Source organism: Mesoplodon mirus, assembly GCF_964341445.2.
Source record: "Mesoplodon mirus genome assembly, chromosome: 2".
NCBI classification, from domain to species: domain Eukaryota; kingdom Metazoa; phylum Chordata; class Mammalia; order Artiodactyla; family Ziphiidae; genus Mesoplodon; species Mesoplodon mirus.
The window spans coordinates 202,525,168-202,535,417 of record NC_138977.1 but is presented as its reverse complement, the minus strand read 5'-3'; positions in this window follow the sequence as shown (position 1 = coordinate 202,535,417).

The window sequence follows — 10,250 nt, the reverse complement described above, 5'->3', positions numbered from 1 at the left end:
TGAAGCAAATTCTCCTGCCAAATGTCATAATTTATTTGCATAATTAGCTCTTAATTTTAATTCAATATGCAAATCCACGCTTCCTTTTCATTGCAGCCGCCTGTTTCCCAGCCGGGCGGCCATGAATTTACTGTGACACTCTCTCCACGGCTGTCAGAGGCCGGGGTGGGGAGGCAGGTGCCTTCTGGGGCTGGTGCCTGGAGGAGGGGTTCAGGCACACAGACTCAGATGGACAGGCCCACAGGCCCCTGCTCCTTGCATGCAGGCTCCCAAGATGGACCGGTGTGGACAGTGGAATTCCAACGTGCAGACTGGCAAGTGCAGAGACCCATCAACACTTTTCTCAGGCAGAGACCCAGAGGTGAAGGCGCAGGAGCCCAGACTTATAAGCTGAGACATTAAGAAACCCATGGACACTCTAGGCGTACTACACAGGCAGAAACATATGAACACTGACTCCCATGAAGGCCCACGGCCCCCTGGACCCAGACATATGTGCTGACACTCAGAGACATGGGCACATCCAGATATACCTACAGATGTGGATGAACTCAGAGACCCAGCCTGCGAGCAGAGGTGCGTGGGCACAGAGAGCACTCACGATGGAGAGGTCCCTGGGCCTAGATACAGATGTGCGGAGCCACGCTTGCCAAGACACCCAGAGCTGGGAGACCACATCTATGCACGCATACATATAACAAGACACACCATCCCAGACGGGAACTGGACAACCCTACAGAAAAGCCAGGATGCTATGTGGACCCCCCGATGCAGGTAGGACTTGGCCTTCTGGTCTCCATAGTAAGCATTTTGAGGCCTTGTAGGGCTTGTGGGAGGAGCACCGAGCTTAGAGTCAAGGGACCAAGTTCTAGTACCAGCACCACCTCTCACTTGTTGGGAGACCTTGAGCAAATATATCATCTTTTTTTAATTAAAATTTTTTTTCATCTTTTTTTTAAATAAGAGCTTTATCGAGATATAATTCATCGATTTAAATTGAACAGGTCATGGGTTTTAGTATATTCACAGGGCTGTGCAACTATCATCATAAGATGTTTTAGAACATTTGGATTATACCCCCCAAACCCTATACCCACTAGCAGTCAGTCCTCTTTTCCCCCCACACCCTCTCTTCCTCCAACACCCCTACCCCACCCCCCAGCTCTAAACAACCCCTAATCTACTTTCTTTCTGCGTATATTTGCTTATTCTGGACATTTCCTATAAAAGGAATCATACAATGCATGGCTTCTGGGGACTGGCTTCTTTCACTTAACATAATGTTTTCAGTATTCATTCATGTCGTATCATAAATCCGTACTTCATTTCTTTTTATGGACAAATATTCCATTGTATGGATGTAGTACCACATTTATTTATGCATTCATCAGTTGGAAATTTGGATCATTTCTACTTTTTGGCTGTTATGAATAATACTACTATGAACATTCTTGTATAAGTTTTTGTGTGGACCTATGTTTTCATCTCTCTTGAGTTTATTCCTAGGAGTGGCACTTCATCGTCTTAGAGTTTGATTTTCCCATCTATAAAATGAGAGGGTTCACTCTAATGGAATCTCAAAGGCTTATCGTGTTGCACTTGTTTATGATTAACATGGCATCTTCCAGCTGAGATTATGGTTTTCTCACACAGCCAGACACACGTAGCAGCTCAGATACATATACTCACACACACGCACGTGTGCACGCACACACACACACACACACAATCACCAACACGGCCACCCAATCACCAACTTAGCCACAAAGGCACAGGTGCACCCAAATTGACCTAGACCCCCGCAGGAACCTATCCCTGAGTTCAGGGCCTAGAGAATAAGATAGAAATGCAATTGGAGAGACTGTGAGAGCCACAGGGAGGGCCTTTCATGGTGAAAGGAGGTTAAGTCTGAAATTTGGGAGGAAGGAGGTCAGCCAAGAAGATGGAGAAAAAAGGCAGAACGAGAGGGTGAAGTGTTAGAGATGGGGAGTTGGGGCCAGGATCTGGTCTAAACACCAGGACACTTGGGTCCCATTTCCCCAGCTGTTTCTGCCTTACCCCATTGACTAGGTTCCCCTTTGTTTCCCTGCTCCCTCACCCTAGAGGAAAACTGACCCCTCCCCACCCTCCAGCCACCCCCCCCCCACCTTCTACAAGCTAAGGAGACAAAAGGGATCCTTTTCCAGGATAATTAAGCCTCAAAGACAGCAGCTCCTCCCAGGAAACTGATCAGGTTTGCCCTGAGAGAGCCCTTTAGTGTGGGAGGGGAGGAGAATGGAGACAGGGAGAGACAGAGACATGCCTAGGAGACAAGAAAGTGAACTCAGACACAGCTGACACTGATTCCTGTGGCCATGTACTGCCTGTCACAGAAGTTTGATCTTTAATTTTCCCTCTTAGGAGAGGGGTTTATGAGGTTAGGGGGCTGATTAGCTGTAGACCCTAATACACGGCCTCTCCATGATCACAGAAATCCTGGGTGTAGATTCTGAGCGTGTGTGTGTGTGTGTGTGTGCACGCGCATGCACGCGCACACACCGTTATTATGGATGTGTGTTGATGTTGTTGCTGTGTACCAGTGTGTGAATGTGTGTCTGTCTCCAGCCCTCATGGGCCCCAAACTCCCACCCATGCCCCCCTGCAGAAGACTCACTGTGCGGCCTCAGCGGAGTTTCTAACCTGGAGTGATCGCTTTCCTGATTTGCCACTTTAGTACTCTTGTTAATGAATTTTTAATCTTCTTAATGACATTAAACACGGAAAGTAATTAAGGAAAACAAGTTTGAAACTGCTGACTTCAACCCTTTATTCACAACTATTTAATGTAGAATTAATTTGATTTTGCCCATTATTCAAATGAATGCGCGCTACCTTCTCCTCGGCCCCAGGCCTGTCCCCTTGCCCCGTCCCTGCATGCCCGGAGACACCCTGCGGCGATCACCCAGTTATCATCTGACCCGAGTGGGCGATGGTTTCTGTGTGACACATCTGTGCCGGGAACCCGGAGGTGAGGACTGAGCAAATTCCTGGAGGGTGAGGGGCAAAGAGTGACCTCTCTAGGTAGGGAGAACTGAAGACACTCAGGAGGGCTCAAGGAAGACAGAGGGGGGCCTGAAGAGATGATGCTAGAATGGCGAGGACTCCCCTCCATCTCAGATTTCCAACCCTACATGCTCAATCATCAGCCCCCAGGAGCTTGGTGCCCTATGCACGTAAATGCTTGGATGTTGGGGGACCTTCACATTCACAGGTATTTGGTATTAGAATATTTAAATCTGTTGACCTCAAGAGAGTCAGGTGTTTGGAGGCTCCGAGGCTGAGGTCCCAAGAGTTCCAATTTCCGGCCATTTTTCAGATTTTCATTTTCAAAATTTTAGAGAAAGAAGCTCCTCCCCCTAAACCGTAGGCCTGAAGCCACTATTTGGACAGATGAGGCCAAAATGGGCAAGTAATAGCTGTTTGAAACTGGGCTTAAAACTGATCCAGGTCTTAGGAACAGAAACCATGCTCCAGGGCAGAGCCAGCCAGTCCCTGAGCCTGAATGGGTTTGGCCTTTATCTTCCAGAAGGGGTTTTTAACCGGCCTCTGAGCCCTGGGTGAGAAGGAAGAAAGGGTCCAAAGGAGCCCTGGGAGTGCCCAGGTCCTGGGCCTCCGTGTCCTCACAGTGGGGGGAAGCTGGGAGAAGAGAACAGCTGCAGCCCATCTCCCCCAGCCTCTTGACTCCTGCCCCAAAAGGCCCCCTGGCTTGAGCCTTGGGTCCCAGATCTTGTTCTGTGTGAGTGTATATTATACCTGTGTGAGGGCAAAGACAGGAGGGGTGGGGTAGATATGACCCTAGAAGGCAACAGAGGGGAGTGGGGAAACCTCAGCACATGGCCTCAGGCAGATGTGACCTAAATCCTGGCTCTGCACTTCCGCTTGACTTTGGGCAAGCCCTGACCTCTCCCTTCCTCCACTCTGAAGTGGGGAGACAGATCCCTACCTCGAGGAGTTGTTAGGAAGAATAAGTGGGAATCACAGGTGCAATCCCAGCACAGTGCCCAGCATACAGTGTGATTCTCCATCAATTCCTGGCCCATTCCCCGCCCCCACCGGCCCCACCTGTGGGGAAAAAGGAGACTCCAAGAATGTGCCAGAGAAGGAAAACTGAGGGCTTCTGGGGCTAGAGACCAAAAGAAGGTCTCAGGAAGCCATGGATTTGCCTAGATGTGCTGAGAGTGGGGAGGGAAGCCAGCACTGGAGAGCTTCCTCTCTCTAATCCCTTGAATATCCCCAGAAATATTCCTTGGAGTCACTCCCCTGAATTCTATTCCCAGGAGGGGTTTTCTCTCTTCTTCCCTCCCACTTACCCCTTCCTCTTGTCTCTTTTCTCCAAACAAGCCTCCCCCAAGTGACTTCACTCATCTCAGCTCCTGGAAGAAAACCAGCCCTAACCTTGTGCACACCTCCCCGCCCGACTCTGCACTGAGCCATGACTGGGCCTGAGCTGATGCAGTCTCTCTCGCCTCTTCCTTCCATTCCAGGGACTTTATGGGCTGAGACGCTGCCAGCTTGCTCACTTCTCCCTCTCTCCCGCTCCTCTCTCCATCATCCTCCAGGTCTCTTGCCCCTCTTTCTTTCCTCCCCTGCCACGGCCGGCCTTGCTCTGCTCTGTGTTTGTCTCCCCCCATCCCCTCACAGCCTCTCTCTTTCTTGAGAGACCATGGATTCTAGAACATTACACCTACCACTGTCCAGCACACACTCTCAGGAAAGGAGAACTGGCAGAGGGCACTGGAAGGACCCCACCTTGAGGGTGCCCCAGGATGGGGACAGTCCTTGAACCCAGCTGTTCAGCTCCAGGAAGCCCAGAGCTGGCGTGACCTGGGTCTCCTGTCTCGCAATTACTCTGCCCACTTCCCCTCCTTGCTGACATCCTGGGAAGGGCCAGGCGGGTTCTGAAGAAGAGGACCTGATCCCTCCCACGCGCACTCACCACCCCAACTCTCTCACTCATAAAACCTTCTCACAAAGACTGACACTATCATACACACACACGTACTCACATACTGGACAAACTCGCATCTCACACACAGAAACAAGTATGCATGGGCACAGACACACACAGATGCAGGCGCACACTCACAGACACATGCAGCACCCCCCCCAACTCACACAGATGCATACACGCACATACATACACACGCGGAGATCCCACAGGCGCCCAAAAGCACAGGGCAATGATTAATGTCCCCTCAGAAAAAGAAATTATATCGAATAAATTAAACTACTGTGGCAGCAAATTGAAAAATAAGGATGTAAATGAGGTTTGAATACTTAATATCGAAGACAAGGGGGGAAGGAGAAGGGATGGCTGGGTCCCCTGAGAGGGGAGAGGAGGGTTCCTCCTGCCCCCTAGTTAGACTCCAGCTCCTGTCCAGAGACCTGAGAGCGGGGGACTGGGGTAGCATGGGGGCTTCAGTCGGCACAGGGGACCCTCTCCCTAGTGGCCGTTGCAGAGAAGGTCCCAGACCTCTAGAAAGGCTCAGGGAGGGGGGATAGGGAGGAGGTGGGGTGACCACCCGGTAGCACCTCAGAACTCACCCATGACAGGCCCCAGCGTACAAATGGACACGTGCTTTCTGGTCCAACACATACTCCTTTGAAGGCCTGTCCTGCCTTACCTGAGCCCATTACTCTCCTCCCTGAGACCCTCACCCACCCCAAGATACCCAAATGCATCTGATCACATATGCCTCGCTCAGCCCTCCACAACTGAGCCCCAAAGCTGCGTACGTTCTCAGAACTCACCTGCCTCCTCACCACCCAAGATGTCCTAACCCGCCCCCCACCCTGCCCACACCACAGACATTCCGCCCACTCACCCACCGAGGCCCCAGTACTTGCCTGGCACAGTCCTACCCACTACACATACTCCAAACACACACCTGCACACACATACGTGTGCACACACACAAATTCTTTCCTTGGAGCACATCATGACATACCGCTGTCTCGACACACACACACACACACACACACACAGCAGGGGTAGCCCCTCCCTGGGTCCCAGTCCCTTCAGAAATTATGGGGAGAAAGGGAGACAGGGTTGGAAGTGGTTTCACTTTCTCCCCAAGTTTTAAGCGAGTCCTCCCTAAACACACACACACACACACACACACACACACACACACACAGCAGGCGGGTTCCATCCAGCCCCCATCTCTGCTTCTCTCTGCCTCCATCTCTGGTGCTGTCTCAGTTTCCCTCACTCTTCCTGCCAACTTCTTTTTCCCGGTCGCCTTTGTCTCGGACACCCCAATATTTCCCTGCCCCCCTCCTTCCCCTCGGTGGCCGGCCCTGGGCTGCTTCCCCCACCCCCACCCCTTCCCCTCCTCCGCTTCTCTCGCTGTCGTCTCTGTTCATATATATTTAGTATTTATTTACAAGGCTGGGTTTTTTCCCTGGGCGGGAAGCCAGCCGTGCACAGAAATCCTTAAGATGCTATAAAGCTGGTGAGGTATAAAATGGAAAGTGGTTAGTGCGCTGTTTGGAGATATCTCACCGGCAGCCGGGGGCCCGCGCCGCCCAGCCGCCCGCTGTAAATTTCCCGGAGTTTAGCGCGCTTGTTTTTATCTAGCCGGGAGGGGAGGGACGCACGCCGGGAGGGGTAGGGGGCTGGCGGGGTAGGCGCCCCCCAGCACGGGGACCCTTCTGGATAGGCTGTCACTCCCTTCTCAAACGAAGGAGGGGTGAAGGGAGGGCTGGGAAGACGCCCCTTTTGGGAAACAGAGGCTCTTCAGCTGTGCCTCTTCTGAACTTAGCCTTGTCCGCAAGGGGGATCCAAAAAAGGAGTGAAAACCCACAGCCCAGAGGTCCCCTACCAGTGCCTGAGATGGGACAGGGACTTTACAGTGCTCCCCACCCATCTGTGAACCTCTTGCCCCGGAGTCGGCTTAATCTACCCCGAGCCCCAAAGGGCTGGAGGGATGGAGAGGGAGTCGATGACCCTGGCAGGGAGGTCACTCAAGGAGGTGAAGAGTTTAGCGCAGGGAACCACGGTTCTGTCACTGATAAGCTCGGTGATCTCACAAGTTATTTCAAGCCCTGAGCCCCAGTTTCCTCTTCCTCAATGGAATCATAATAGTTCCTACTCCTAGGGCCCACGGGAAGACTGAATGAGTCAGTGCAGGTGAAGGATTTTGCACAGTGCCTGGTACTTAGTAGGTACTCAGTAAATGCTGAGAGTGTGTCCATCTGCCCCGCACTTTGTTCATCCACGTGTCTAGTTAGTTGCTCATTTTCTCATTTATTTCGTTGACTATTCATGACATCCATCCCCCCACATATTCAGCAGCTTTAATCTGTGGGGTTCTGGGCTCTGTAGTGCAGAATTCTGCAGAAGGCAACAGACCTCCCAGGGGAGCTCCAGTCTGGATAGGGCAGTAAGATCTAAACCAAAAGGATAAAAGAGCCATTTCCGGGGCTTCCCTGGTGGCACAGTGGTTAAGAATCCGCCTGCCAATGCAGGGGATACGGGTTCGAGCCCTGTCTGGGAAGATCCCACATGCTGCGGAGCAACACAGCCCATGCACCACAACTACTGAGCCTGCGCTCTAGAGCCTGCGAGCCACAACTGCTGAAGCCCGTGTGCCACAACTACTGAAGCCTCCGCGCCTAGAGCCCGTGCTCCACAACCAGAGAAGCCACTGCAATGAGAAGCCCGCGCACCACAACGAAGAGTAGTCCCCGCTCTCAGCAACTAGAGAAAACCCGTGTGTAGCAGTGAAGACCCAATGCAGCCAAAAATTAAATAAATGAATTTAAAAAAAAAGAAAAAAAGAGCCATTTCTGGATTATGTAGCATTTCAGGGTCACTTGGAGAAAAGGGCTCGCCCCACACATCAGTGTGCCCATCCCTGTCCGCAGCCACTGACGGAGCCCTTTGAGTTCCTGTGGCATGAGAGTCACAGGAGGAGTGAAGGAGCAAGTGGACTGTGAACCCCCAGAGGGTAGCTCTCATCCCCCACTCATCCCCCCCCAACCCAGCAGAGCCCAGAGCCCAGCTCTCAGGAGCTGTCAGTAAGTGCCCTTTGATTGATGAGTTGGGAAGGCTGAACTCCGCCACACTCCCCTCTCGCTCTGGAGCAATGACACACCTGTCATACAGCCTGCACATGCATGTCCCAGCTCACCTGGACACATGTCAGGAGGGTTGGGAGTAATGACCGGGAACTCTTAGGTGGTCACCGTCCAGAAGAGGAGGCTCAGAAGAGCCAAGTCTGTGTCACACAGCCACGTCCTAGCTAGTTTTGCTGTACTGGTTCATTTGTTCACTCATTCATTCATTTATTCAACAAGTGTTGACTGAGTCCCCTCACCTAGACGTGAGGAGGACACATATGAATGTTACTTAGTCCTGGCTCTCAAGAAGTTTATAGTCCAGGAGAGCTGTTGGGCAGACATACTAGTAATAATAGTATCAGGAAAGCTATGATAGGAGCCAGGATAGCCGTAGAGAGAACTAGAAGGTTCACCGGGAAGAGAAAGCACTTGTGGTCATCATGGGGAATAATCATTAAAAAAAGTAATAAGAACAATAATAACAGCTAGCAGGCACCTTGCTAAGCATTTTACAGGGACTATTTAAAATAGATTTACTTGAATCCAGTCTTGCAAAGGATTAGAATACTGATGGGCAGAGATGAGCTGGGGTATTGGAGGGTGATGCCATTCCAGAAGGAGACCATCACAGGCAGAGGAAGAGCATGAACCAGTGCACAGAGGTGGGAGATCACTAGGTGGGGAATGTGCAGGGTAACCACTGAGAGTCCAAATATGAGTGTGAAGGAAAGTAATGGGAAGGTTTGGAGAAGGAGTAGGTAGGGGCCAGATCACAAAGGGCCGTGAACATCAGAACAAGGAGTTTGTACTTTATTTAGTAGGCAATGGGGAGCCATTGAAGGTTTTTGAGCAGGGGAGTGACATGATCAGAGCTGGGCTTTAGAAAAGTTAATCTGGCAGTAGTGTGTAGAACAATGAGATGCAGAACTTGAAGGCAGACAGCCCCATTCGGAGGAAGATGCCTCACCTGGTGCATGGTAGGTGCTCCATAACAGTTTATTGGTTGAATGGAAGAGATCCAGGAGAGCTGTGATAAGGGTCTTCCTGGGGCTAGTGGTGATGGTGAGCCAATATGGGTGCAAAAGATATCAGGAAGTATCTCTGAATTTGTAAGCTGATTGAAGATAGAGATGAGGATGAGGGAGGAGCTAGAGACTCCAAAGTTCCTGTGAGGGTCAATGGGGTGTGTGCGTGACTCCTAACAAAAAAGGGAGTCACAAGTTGTTGTTGACTTTAGGAGAGATGTATGCGTTTTAGGAGAGACATATGCTTTTCAACATATTAGCCCCACACTGCCTGGATTGTGGGCTTGGATCTCAAGAGAAGATTGGAATTAGAGGTCAATGTTTCCATCACTTGCAGGGGGTGGATGAGATATCCTGAGACAGTGTAGGAGGGAGTGGAGGGCTGGAATTTGAGTTTTACACTGTAGCCATATTTGGGGGAGGATGTAGAAAGCAAAAGAGACAGAGAAAGTTTGTTAGAGACATGGGAGAAGCAGGAGAATGTGATGTGTAAGGGGGTGGAGAGATGAGTGAGTTTCCCAGAGTGAGCAGTATTCCAGGGGTTCTTATGGGGCAGGGCCTGGGAATCAGCAGTGGGGTCTGTTGGTCAGGACATTGGACAAGAGGCCATGGGCAACCTTGTGGGGAGAAGCGTTGGTGGAGTGCAGGCTGGAGGATGTTCCTGGGTGCAGGGGATACTTCACGGCATGGCATTCAGGGACACTTTATCATCTATCCACTGGGCAGGCCAAGCTCCCAGACTTGAGGTTTCCCCAGAGGCTGTCTTTTGTCCTGCGTGAAGCAACTGCCAATCTGGCCTGGAGAGGAAAGTGGGGCTTGGACTGCTCCCTGACTCAGGATCCCCGAGACCCTCAGGTCTCAGCACACTCGAGGGTTGTTGGGTTCATGCTATTTATTTGGCTGCAAACCTACACCACTGTGCTCTTCTCTCTGGTACAGGTGACCCCCTTGTCCAGTCGTCCCCTGGGCAGGCTTGGCCATCCTCCTCCTTGCCATTGGAGATCGCCCTGGTCCATGGCCTGCTACCTCTGTCCTGGGCCATACCCCAAGCACTTGAGCTGGGGATGCCCAGGTCCCCCAGGAGCCCCAGGACTGTGGGGTACAGGAAGTGGCTAGGGCTCG